Source organism: Tachypleus tridentatus, chromosome 9 (genome assembly GCF_004210375.1).
Source record: "Tachypleus tridentatus isolate NWPU-2018 chromosome 9, ASM421037v1, whole genome shotgun sequence".
NCBI classification, from domain to species: Eukaryota; Metazoa; Arthropoda; class Merostomata; order Xiphosura; family Limulidae; genus Tachypleus; species Tachypleus tridentatus.
In genome coordinates this window covers 88431558-88444188 of record NC_134833.1, presented here as the reverse complement: position 1 = coordinate 88444188, position 12631 = coordinate 88431558, and the positions used below count along the sequence as shown (strand labels likewise).

Genomic DNA, 12631 nt, shown 5'->3' with positions numbered 1-12631 from the left:
AACAGACGATAAAAAAAGTAGCTCTTAATGATGAAGTTCACCTTGAACAAAGTTGTCAGTCCAGTTTCGATTTCTGACCTCGATGACTGAATATTGTGAGTGGGAGATATTCCTCGCTCTATAATTTGTACATTACCAAAATTATCAAGTAAGTGTATTTTATGATATGAATCGCACTAAATCAGTTTCTTTGTATTTTAAGATATAAAGTTATGTTCAAAATGCTGTACTTTCTGTATTAGAGCGTAACAGTCGCGTTTTACTAAGAATTATAAGCTGTACAACATTAAAGTTTCTGTTGTAGCTGTTGAGAAAGAGCTGATAACCCTGCAATATATAGTAAGACTGAAAGTAGAGGCCCGGTATGGCCAAGCGCGTTAAGGCGTGTGATTCATAATCTGAGGGTCGCGGGTTCGCATCCGTGTCGCGCCAAACATGCTCGCCCTCCCAGCCGTGGGGGCGTTATAATGTTACGGTCAATCCCACTATTCGTTGGTAAAAGAGTAGCCCAAGAGTTGGCGGTGGGTGGTGATGACTAGATGCCTTCCCTCTAGTCTTACACTACTAGCGCAGATAGCCCTCGAGTAGCTTTGTGCGAAATTCCAAACAAACTGAAAGTAGAAACGACCTTGGCTCGAATCTTATTATTAAAACGGAAGAAAACATGAAGACTGAGACAAAAATGTTATCAAGTTTCAGATCTTTAACAACGTTACTAACTGGCATATTTTGGTTTCATATTTATATTACTTTTTCTCTGGGGAAACAACAATAGTTTTGTTTCTGTCAAATCGTGTCTTTAAAGGAAATGTAGTTACATCGTAATAAACGCGTGAAGCAGTAAAATGAATTTTAAAAAAATTGCTATTAAGACAGATAATTATTACACATCCCAACGTGTAAGTGGAGTTATCTAACAAAAATAAATATATCTATCACTTTTATAAAACATTTGCAGGTAGAGTATGAAAGATTTATTTGATAATTCGAGATTCATCACTGAAAACAAACACCAGTCATGACTGTTTTGTTGCGTTTTTGCTTTTTAATTTCTACATTATGTAAGAATTCAAAAAAGCATAACGCTGAACTATATTTTAAAAGAAATAAATATTTAATTGAAAATGTTGAGCAAACTAATAGTTAATACAGTAAGTAATAGTTTCGTTAGGCAATAAAAACAAGGTAGCAGTGAAGTTAGAAGTTTCTCTGTTTAATTGTTTTCTTATTTATCTGTCATATTCCCTTAGAAATCATACAATTATCCAGTCTCTTAAGTCATGGAGTTGCTACGGTCTTCATAATATCATGGAGTTTGTCTCATGCTCTGAAAAAAGGCGAAATTAGCAGTAAGGTTAAGTTTCCTCCTTCTACAGCCAGTTCCTTCCCTCGTTTGGTGATGGATGGTACGTTACCAAATCTCCATGAATTAACCCTCTGTTACTGGTTCAAAGCCCATCGTTTGGATAGAAGACTCCATGTATTTTCATATGCCCAAAATGCAACAGATAATGAGATTCTAGCTTTTGTGGAAGCAGGGAATACTATAGGTTTAATTATTGGCGGTAAAACACAGCTACATATTGCATGTCCCTCTGACATAGAGGTTGGAAAATGGCATCATGTTTGCTACCTGTGGTCTTCTTGGGAAGGAAGCTCATCTCTGATGATGAATGGTTATCGTTGCTATGGCAATACTACTGGGGTAACTAAAGGAAAAACAGTTCAAGCAGGAGGTACTGTTGTTCTTGGACAAGACCAGGATACAGTCGGTGGTGGATTTATTGTTTCTGAAAGTATGGAAGGAGAGCTGAGTGAGTTGAATATGTGGAACTCAGCCCTAGACAGTAAGCAGATATTACACCTGAGTAAATGTGCTGATGTATCAGAGAGATATTTATATGGAAACATAATCCAGTGGGAAAAGACATCTTTTATGTTTTATGACGGGGTTGTTCTTTCTCCTAATGAAATTTGTGCTTAGACAGTATGGAACAATATGTTTACATTTGTGTAGAATCGATAAATGTAACTATATATTCTCACAATTGTATACATATATGTTATATGCAAAATCTCTTTTGAGTTTAGCTTATAATAAATTTGTAACTCGCTTGCACTTTTCTGTCGTAAACCTCAATCTTATGATTATGCATGTTTTATGGTGTGTGTTTTAATATTGCAAATTAGATATGTCCTTACAGACTAGTCATTAAAACGTTATATTACAAGAGCATGACTTAGCTTTCCGCTGTGCTAACTAGGAGGCTGGGGTGGGTGAAAGTTATGTCTGAAGTAGTCGCTACTTCTCCACGTTAGTTTACATGGGGAATGTGATGGACTAAGGTATCAGATATTACAAAGTGGACGATTCCTCAAGAGGTTCTTACACATATGGCGGTGATCGGTGACCGCCTGGATGTCTTGCATGCAGCGAACGACATCTGTCGCCTGTCTTTTCGGTTTAATATTTAACTACCATTTAATTACCAAGTATTAAATATAACAAAAGCATTTTTATAGACTCGAGTAATACTTGAGTGATGAAACCAATATTTTTACCAGCAAAATACGATAACCTTTTAGAAATCAATGTAGGTAATAAGAAGTGTCCAAATTTATTTAATGTCTTAGCTTCAACTTCATAAAAACTTAATAATCTATGGAGAAGTTTCGACCGATTTCACCACATTTCTCATAAGACGTATATATTAAACAAATAAAAAAATAATATAATTTATAAACTCGATTAATACTTATTAATTATTAATAAGTTATTACACGAGACAAAACGTTTGCAATCAGTAAGACTCAGTTAAGATTTATCGTTTTAATGTTTTTATCTTGAGTTTAATTAAATTGTAATAAATCTGTTTTCGTAATGTTCTTAACTATATACAGATACCAAAGCAAGAAACAACCCTTTAGGTAGCATTTCAGAATGTGACATTCAACAACAAAGGAAAAAAAGACAAAAAATACAACCAGAAGTTTATTTATAATTAGCTACACAGTTACTTAATGGGCTGTCTGTTCTCTGTCCACCACGGGTATGAAAACCACATTTTTAGCATTGTAAGTCTACAAACATGCTGCTGCACCATTTTTGAGAAAACTCAAAGTGATTTATATCAGAGGATTACATTTGAAGAGAAGAAAAAGTTATAATAACTCTACCTAACTGTAGCTTCTTCTAGTTGACTCTTGTTATACCTTAATCTTCTGATCAATGATAATTAAAAATAAATTTCATATTTACACACTGATAGTTGAAAAAAACCAATAACACATTTTATTATACTGAAATTTTTCTTGTTTTTAAACTACAACATTTTTCAATGAACACACTTTCGCAAAAGGATCATTTCTTTACTATGAATTACTAGGACATGAAGTATTCTTTAACTACGACTTCTGGTGGCTGAAATATTTATTATTTTCAGTGATGCAAATGCTGAATGACAGTCACATAAACTTCCATCAGTTTTACATTGTTTCTCAAATTTTTATTCTTCATCATAACTTTCCTATGACAGTCATTAACTGGAGTCAGAATTGTTGTTTGTTGTTTCTTTTTCATCAGGAATATGCCCATATTTTATACCACGGAGGACCAGTTTGAGCGTTTTCCTCTTCCTCCCTGGAACTGTTATTTTGTTTGCACTATTACTGAATCATACGGGCCTGGTAATGGATTAACGAGATTCCCACTGTCCCTATCTACTATCTAGCGAAACCACAGCCAATGGAACGGGCTTGGAGAAATCAGCCCGTTGGAGAAAGGTTTATTCAAGATTAGAAGATAAGTGTTAAGGCACTCGACTCGTAATCTGAGGTCGCGGGTTCGAATCTTCGTCACACCAAACATGCTCGCCCTTTCAACCGTGGGGACGTTATAAAGTGACAGTCAATTCTCTATTCTTTGGTAAAATAGTAGCCCAAGAGTTGGCGGTGGGTGGTGTTTAATAGCTGTCTTCCCTCTAGTCTTACACTGCAAAATTAGGGACGGCTAGCGCAGATAACTATCCTGTAGCTTTGTGCGAAATTCAAATTTAAATCATAGATTATGTTGATGCATTACTCATATTATATTAAATTTTGTTCTGTGTTCGCTGTTTTAATTAATATATTCTTTTCGTGCCACGTCCAATTCTTGGGCAATAATAATAATGCAGATATTTTTATTAGTTTCATTTATGTATGATCGCGCTATTAGTCCGTATTCACAATACAGTTCCGCTTAGCAGTCTTACACACGCGCACACATAGTCCTATTTTAACATATAAAACCCTTTGAAAATAGGACTTCGTCTATGTTTAGGACCAATTTTACACTAATCGAGAAATTGATGAGCATGAAAGAAAAAAATGAAACTGTTAGCTAGGTGCAGGACTTTGCGAAAGCAAACAAGATGTTAATGTGTTTATTCACAGGAATATAAGTTAAGTACTCATACTGACATTACTCTGTAATAGTCGGGTAAATGCGAGATAAACTGATCTTCATGTAGAATTTAGTTTTGTATTCACCTGAAATAGCTAGCATCTACCAGAGGAAAGAAAGAGGTCATTTATATATGACACTCCAAAGTCTATGAGACCTAATCATTAATAATGCCAACTGTATCCTTGCCTAAATCCCGAATGGGTTTAGATTGAAAACTGTCTTCCTTCACTAAATGCCAAATAAACGAGTTTTTACAGCACCGTCTATGAATCAGCGTATTTATTAAAGATTAGAAGAGAAGTGTATTATACTCAATGAAAGACAATGTTACTGACTTAAATGCGAATAATTTATTAAAATGTAATATTATTGTGAATGGAAAGGTTTATAACTTAAAATATTATTTTAAATGAAGAAAACACCTAGTAAAATTGGTGGTTGAATACATTAAACAAACGTTGTTTGATTTAGCCAATAAACATTAAAAAGGAGAAGTAATCTGACTGGCTGAGCATGTTCAACGGTTTTGCTGAACAAATATTATTTTTGACAATTTCTTTTACTTGTTTGTCACGATCTGAATCCAAATCTTTTTTTTTTCTATGTAATTTTGGAAACGAATATTATTAAAACAAGAAATATCTTTAGGAGTCTTTTCCCTTTGTAGGTCATTTTTGATTGTAATTGTTAAGAATTTCATATTACGTAATAACCAACGAAACACAAAGAGTAACATATTGTTGCGTGGGTATTCCTCCAATATTTACAAGTGGTTATAGCTTAATTACATTATCAATAGAATCGAATTACAAAATGTTCTACACTGGTTATAAGACATACAGGATACTATCTTCCTAATTAGAAAACCTGTCTACAAAGTGATGACACCGAGTAAAATATATTTTTCTTCATTTTTCATCTTATTCCTTTTACTAAACTAGAGATTAAATTTTAAGAAAACTGTAAGCATCAGTTTTAGGTTAAAAACGAGCCATCTCCTGAGTGAAACTAATTCAGTTATAAAGCTGAATCAAACAGTGCATTTGAAAATGATAATTACGGTTCATAAATTATATTACCAACGTATTATTCCGCGTATAAGAATAACTTAATAGCTTTTGTTAGTAAACATAGCATGAAATGTTTAATTCTTAAAAGTGGATGTTAGATAAAATTTAATAGATTTATGGAAACTTATCTGAATAGTTCCTATTATAAGTGAAAGTTACAAAAAAAAACACTTTTAATTCTAAATCGAATATCATCTGTTGTGCACTTTAAACTTTTACATATTTATTAGTGGAATGAATATAGCAACACACACACGAACATAACCCAGTGTTTATATATTAGTGTTTGTCTGTTTCCTATAAACCTGATGTTTTCTTGAGCTACGGTAGTTACTCCGACCAAGCTAGAAGAAACAAATAACATTGTTATAACTATATAATCATTATCTGACCACATTAAAATTTCAAAATGCTGTTACTAATTCTTTAAACACATCCATACATTCTTGAAATGAATATATAAATACAGCGTCATTTAAATTTCCAAAATAAACAAAACGGGTATGAAATGTTTTAGTAAAGAAGAAAGAAAAAATATGATTACAGTTATTCTGGTAGTCTTTTATTTTTCTAACATATTTGTGCTGATAAACTTGAATTTATTTCGAGTTTTTTGTTTTTGTTGATGATAAGTTGATGATAGTTATTTTATATCTGTGCTTCTATTTTCTCAGAATTTAATGTTTTTTAAAGATATTATGTTACAAAAAAAATTGAAATTGTTCTTTGTACTTTGTTTCCATCATAATATAGGTAGTAATTTCACAAGATAAAGAAAAAATGATATAATTTAGTTTTGTAAAACATTGTCAACATTCATTAGAACTTTATCTTTATTCACATTTCCTTTATTTCGTGAATTCAACAGAAACTTGGGTCATATTCAATTTCATCAGAAGATATTATTTCTTTTTTACCAAATAGTTCTTCAAACATGCTGTTTAATTGTTGTTCCTCAGACTCCAGAAGTAGAACCTTGACACATTTCGTGAACATATCATTCTTGAAGCAGTTCGATCTGAACAAAAAGATAAAATGTATTTAGCCATTATATCCTAATTCTTCTCTCTTCTGCAAAACATAGACAAATATTTATTTACTTTAAGGATATGGTACATTTTTACAATATCTTCTTTAGTATAATTATATAAGCAACATTTTCTTAATTTTATTTTAATCTTTTACGAAATAAGCACAGAGTATTCAAAGAAATAATAGAAATACATCTTTTAAATGAACAGTAGAAACGGAAAAGTGTAAAAAGTGAAATAATAGATTTATAGCAACAAAAGTTAATTGCCCTTTTACTGATGGAGTTAAGGGTGTAATTGCATTTGAAATTGGGGTGTTGAGATTTATGGAATCTGACATATTTTCTATAAAACTGTTTATTTACTTTAGTGATATTTATTGATGCATTCTTCTTTGAATGCTGATCAATCCTCACATTATTTTTAGCATACAGGATTATATATATATTTTTAATCCGTTTGTGTCTATTACTACTTTAGTTCTAACTAATTTTGGGTTGGCCAATAATATTTGTAAGGATAGACATTTCTCCCTGCTGTGGCTTACTCTGTGGAAAACCATATAGCTTGAACATGTGTGACAGTGGTAATTTGAAATCACAACTTTCAAAGTGCAAGTCGAAAGCTGTATCTACCATACCTTTTGATACCCTACCAACTTACTAAAATTCTATAATAACAAGCTCTTGGGAATCACCTGCAGGATTTGTGAATGAGCGGAGCCTGGTAAACATCATAACATTCTTCACATATTTGATTTAGCCGAGTAAGCTTTGTGTTGTATTAAGCTCCCATACATCCTTTGTCAGTGAAACTACCTTTTTCACTTAACTGGGATTAACATGAGGTAGTCAAAAGTAATATTACTTATACGATGGAGGGAAGTGATAAACCCATGGTTACTGTCATCTGTAAACAAACGAGAGAATATTTTGTAGAGTTTGAAAGTCTAGAAACTAAGCGTGAGTTAGTTTATTTTTATTTAAACTGTAATTCTGCCAAAATATTAAATGTTAAGTTTGTTCTAAAGAGATTATAGAATATAACTAGATATCCCACTGAAAAAGATCTAAATCAAAGCAGTTTGAAATAAGTTCTCAACAGTTACAATGCTGTAAAGTAAGACGTTTAGGAAACCATCGTATCAACCAACAAGAGTGAGAAACAGGTTTACCATAGAGACTTCCACTTACAAAACACTGTAATTTTGATGAGTGGAAGATGCAGAATATGAAGACAGTTAGATGCCCTAAGCTTTTATACTTATCTGTCATCAGATTAACCTCCTATTGCCCAATTCAAAAGACCCCAGAGGATCATGTGATTATTAATACATTCACGTAATAACTCAATAACACACTTCTGACTAATTCCCATATGTTTATTAACACCATAATTACATATCTCTTATCGTTGTGGGAAGAATAAAAGTACTTCTTCCTTAGAAACTGCTGTAAGAGTAGTGATATAACAGTAAAGATAAACAACCTTAATCTGTTGAACTGTTTTGCTGGGAAATATTTATTTGAGTGTTTCTTATAGTTGTTCGTTACGATTTGAGTCTAAATCTCTATTTTTCTATGTAATTTTGGAAACGAATAGAAGCCAAAGGGAGTTTCCTTTCTGTATATTATTTATGAACTTGTAATTATTAAGAATTTTATATTAGGTAATTACCGCCGAAGCAAAAAGCTTAACCAATGCTAACGTGCCTCTTTCTCCTATCTTTACAATTAATTATAGCTAAATTCGAATATAATTAGATTCTAGTTAAATAAGATTCTACAGTGGTTTTAAGACTTATACAATATTAATCAGACTTTTCTAATTACTTCTGTCTAGTCGACAAACTTGTCGAGAATAATAACTTATTTTTCGTTATTTATCATACAGTTAATTTGATTTAAGTAAACATTATACTCAAAAGAAAAATTGCTATCACCATTTTATGTTACAAATCAGTCATTTCCTGAAAGAATGATAGTCAAATTAAATTTGGATCAAACAATATATTTCAAAATTATAATTATATTTTATAAGCTATGTTATCAATGTTTCATTTAATGTTTCACAACAACTGTTAGTAAACGTGTTATTAATCATTTAATGACAAAATATTTATTATATTTGTTGAGGTGTATCTGGTTATTTCCTATTATATGTAAAAGTTAGAAACTGATTTTAATTTTAAATTGTATATCATGTGTTGCGCACTTTAAACTTCCACATATTTATTAGTTGAAGTGAACACAATACACACACACAACAGTCCTCATATATTAGTTTTTGCTTGCTGGATTTCACCTTGACATTCTTTAGCTACAGTAGTTACACCGTAGTACAGTACAGTAGTAGTTTTGTTACTATATAATCAACATTTGAGCCCTTTTTAACTCTGAAATGCCGCTATTATTAATTCTTTAACACACCGAAACTTTGTTAGAACGAACATATAACAGCAGCCTCGTGAATGTTTCACAGTAACAGAAATAAGTACTGAAAAATTGATAAAAATTACTGGTCTAATTCTCCATATTTTTGCTCTAAAACATAGGAGGACCACATTAACTATAATATTTATACTGGTAGAAAGTAGTCAGAAATACCACACCACACTTGGGAATGAATTTTAATATTTTGGTTTAAATGTTTTCTTAAATAACTTAATTGTTAGTTACTTTCCAGTGCGATTAAGAAAGAAATGGTGAACTTCGAACGTACAATTAAGTGAATGAATCTCAAAATTCAGGGAATGGCGTTGAGCTATAAGACATAGTACCTGTATTGATAGATTCTACTCACAGCTGGGGCCCAAATCTCTGTTAGGGTGGATCCAAAGAAGAAAAAATGAGAACAAATATGATATTTTCGAACTTTGTAGTACTACATAATGTATCACTTGAGTTGATATTTTCAACTGGTTGGTTTGGATAGTATTCAGATTGAATGAAATTTTATTGTTAATGATTTTTAATGTGATAAACAATAACAAAAAGTGATATATTTAATTAAAACGTTTTATATGTAGAAAAACTGTTAATATAATATTCAGCCATATAGACAAGGGACTTAATAAAAGGTATTAACTACTTGAACTAACAAACTGTGAAGATGTAAAATAAAAGTAAATAATTTAAATAATTTCTTATGGCAAAGCCACATTGGGCTACCTGCTGTGTTCTCCGAGGGGTATTCAACCCCTGAGTTTAGCGTTGTAAATCCTTAGACTTACCACTGTCTCAGCGAGGTTAGTAATTTATATAAAATAATGAGAAACATGGTCTCATTTTATATTTATTTTGCTGATTTGTTAGAGTTGCAATAAAAATACCGCCAATATTTCTTTTACTAGGTGAATAATTAATTATTTTATAAATATAAAATAAACATGATTCTCATGTTAAATATCCAATTTGAATAAATTATATAATTTGAATAATCTGTGATGAATATAAATATAATTAGTGTGATTATTTAAGTATTGTTTGATTTAATAAAATAATACTTTATCAGTTGTAATTGAAAATTAAATAAATTCTTGTTTGTTTTTCCTTGTTTTTTGTTATTAACAAAGATACACAAAGGGCTATCTGTGTTCTGCCCCGTTCTTGTAGTAGAAGTCCTCAGATATAACACTGCCACTGGGGAAGAGAAATCTTTACCTTTATTAAAAACTGAACTCAGTTTCAACGTAAATACTTAAAAAAGTCAATTTCGAAGTAATTCAAATTAGTATGTTTTATATAATCAAGAAGATTTGATAGGATTTTTACAAATATAATTAAAGATAGACGATCTAGTGTATATTTCTTTTTTACGGCAAAGAATTTTGTAAACCCAGTATGGCAGAAGACACATAACAAAAAAAAAGTTTAAGGAGATGAAACGTTCATCGAATGATTTCTAAGTAGTTGCTCAGGTATTTAATTGTTATAAATTTACAGGTTTGTGTGTTTATAAACAGTAGTTCTCACATATTATAACTTATATTGGACGAGTCTCTGATTTATTATCTTATGTATTACCATTTGAAATAGCGTGAAATTTGAATTTCAATTTAGAAGTTAATTGAATATCGATATGTATTAAATATATGGTATTTAACAAGATTAATACACAAAATGATGTTTCTTAACATAAATATATTGTAATATAAAAACATCAATGCAATTTATAATAACGGTTATTACCAATGTTATAATGAATTGTAACAACTGGATTTATTTCAGTCGTATTTAAAATCGTAATACATAACATAATAAATTGGATAAGTTATAGTCGGCGATAAATTATAATACATAAGAGTATAACGTATGACATTCTTTCTTTATGCTTAAAAGTCATCCTATCTTATATGTACAAGGTTTAGTATAGTGAAATCCAACTGGGGTACATCAACTTTTGTGTGGAAGTATGAAACAAAGAGGAAATTTAGACATCCTCTGGTATTTTTCTGATTTGTAATCAAATTAACTACTTATCAGTCTACTAAAACGACCTCACAAAATAAATTTAAAAAGAATCACCCCCCTGTTATATATATTTTCGTCTCTTGAGACTGTAAATGTTGTGATTACATTAGAACAGTAATTCAGATGAACTACCCCCTTTTTTTGGAAATTTTAATTATATATCACGTATTATTACATGAAGACGTGTCACTGTGTGGAAAAAGTTATTTTCTCTCTGGAAAATACTTTCAAAATGGCTTAGTATTAACAAAACCACGCCAATGTACTGAATCATTTTTTTCTTGACAATTGTTTTTACTGACGGTTACTTGTATTTGGTAATCGTGATTAAAAAATATATATATATGTGTGTATATATTTCCCTTTAAGTATTTTAGAAATCATTATATCCCAACAATAACTACCACACTGTATAATTGATCAGCAAATAATTTATACCCAATGGTGTTAAAATTCTTACTTTTACGTAGCACATCGTTGATCAGGTCAATAAAATTACAACAGTGGCCGTATAGTTACACATAACATCTGCTTTTCTGTATGCCACTGTGATAATATTCCTCGTGTGATATGAACTGGACAGAGTTTATCCTAGTAATTTACAATCACGTACACATATATTCTTTATCCTTTACTGAAGAAAGAAATTTTGAATATATTTCCAATGATTTGGACTTTTTTTTTTCCTTTCGTCTAGTTCCCATACAGTTCACTCTCACCATTCTGGCCACACTCCAGAGATAAGACAGTTGACTTTTCCACTTTCTTAGTAGATGTGACGAATGTAGTGGGTTAAACATCCATGTTGGACGCAGTCAATATCAGAAAGATAAAGACTTTAAAACGACTGCTTAAACAAAAACACATCTATAGTTCAAATCGGTAAATATCTCTAAAACGTTATTTATTAACAAAATATTGTCTTTCAAATAACATTCTTCTGTTAAATATTATAATCCATATGGGACTAATCATTCTGTTATATGAGGTTACACCTTTTATAGTATATGAGTGTCCATACTGGAATAAGAGACTATAAACTGTATAGTATATGACTGAGATTTCTGTAATATGAGACTGTACAAAGAACACTGTATGACTGACAATTCTATTTCATGAAACTAAACATTGTGTACGATTGGCAATTGTATAAAATGCGACTATAAATTGTACAGCATACGATTAGACATCCTGTGTATGAGAATGAGTATTGCGTACATACATGAGACTGTAAAATACGTCTCAGTATTCTAGAGTATAAAACTTGTATTTTGTATTAAGAAAGTAAAGTAAATAAGCCCATTGATCAAGTGGTAGTACGACCATTTCGAAAACTGTTTAAAATAGTACCAGATGGTCTGCGGTATGAGATTCGGCATTCTGTGATACGGGACGAAAAGTTCTATGATATGAGAATGAACATATAGTTCAAAGGACATGCAAAGTTACGTAACTTAGTCTCCCAAAGTAAGTAGGAATTACGTCTTCTAAAAAAAATCTATCTTTTATACAGACGTTCTTTCATGGACTGGGTGGGGCCTAGAGGTTAATAACTCAAACTGTGTATTGGAGGATTGATGATACGCACCATATCACCACACAAACACTTGA

General features: G+C 31.2%; 1 long non-coding RNA gene and 1 pseudogene across 3 annotated transcripts; one reads left to right on the top strand and one right to left on the bottom strand.

The window, feature by feature from the left end:
* On the top strand, nucleotides 1-2119 carry LOC143225701 (C-reactive protein 1.1 pseudogene; annotated as a pseudogene). Its single transcript, XR_013013992.1, has 2 exons — nucleotides 1-148; nucleotides 1251-2119. The product of XR_013013992.1 is annotated as a C-reactive protein 1.1 pseudogene (transcript).
* A 3277-nt stretch (nucleotides 2120-5396) lies between these two features.
* Nucleotides 5397-7785, bottom strand: LOC143225702 (uncharacterized). 2 transcript variants are annotated; one of them, XR_013013994.1, is made up of 4 exons: nucleotides 7723-7785; nucleotides 7246-7457; nucleotides 6435-6535; nucleotides 5397-5861 (listed from the first exon to the last, which is right to left on the bottom strand). It is a non-coding gene; the product is annotated as an uncharacterized LOC143225702 (long non-coding RNA). The 2 variants fall into 2 exon arrangements; XR_013013993.1 differs by lacking the exon at nucleotides 5397-5861 and having other exon boundaries at nucleotides 5926-6535.
* Between the last annotated feature and the right edge of the window lie 4846 nt (nucleotides 7786-12631).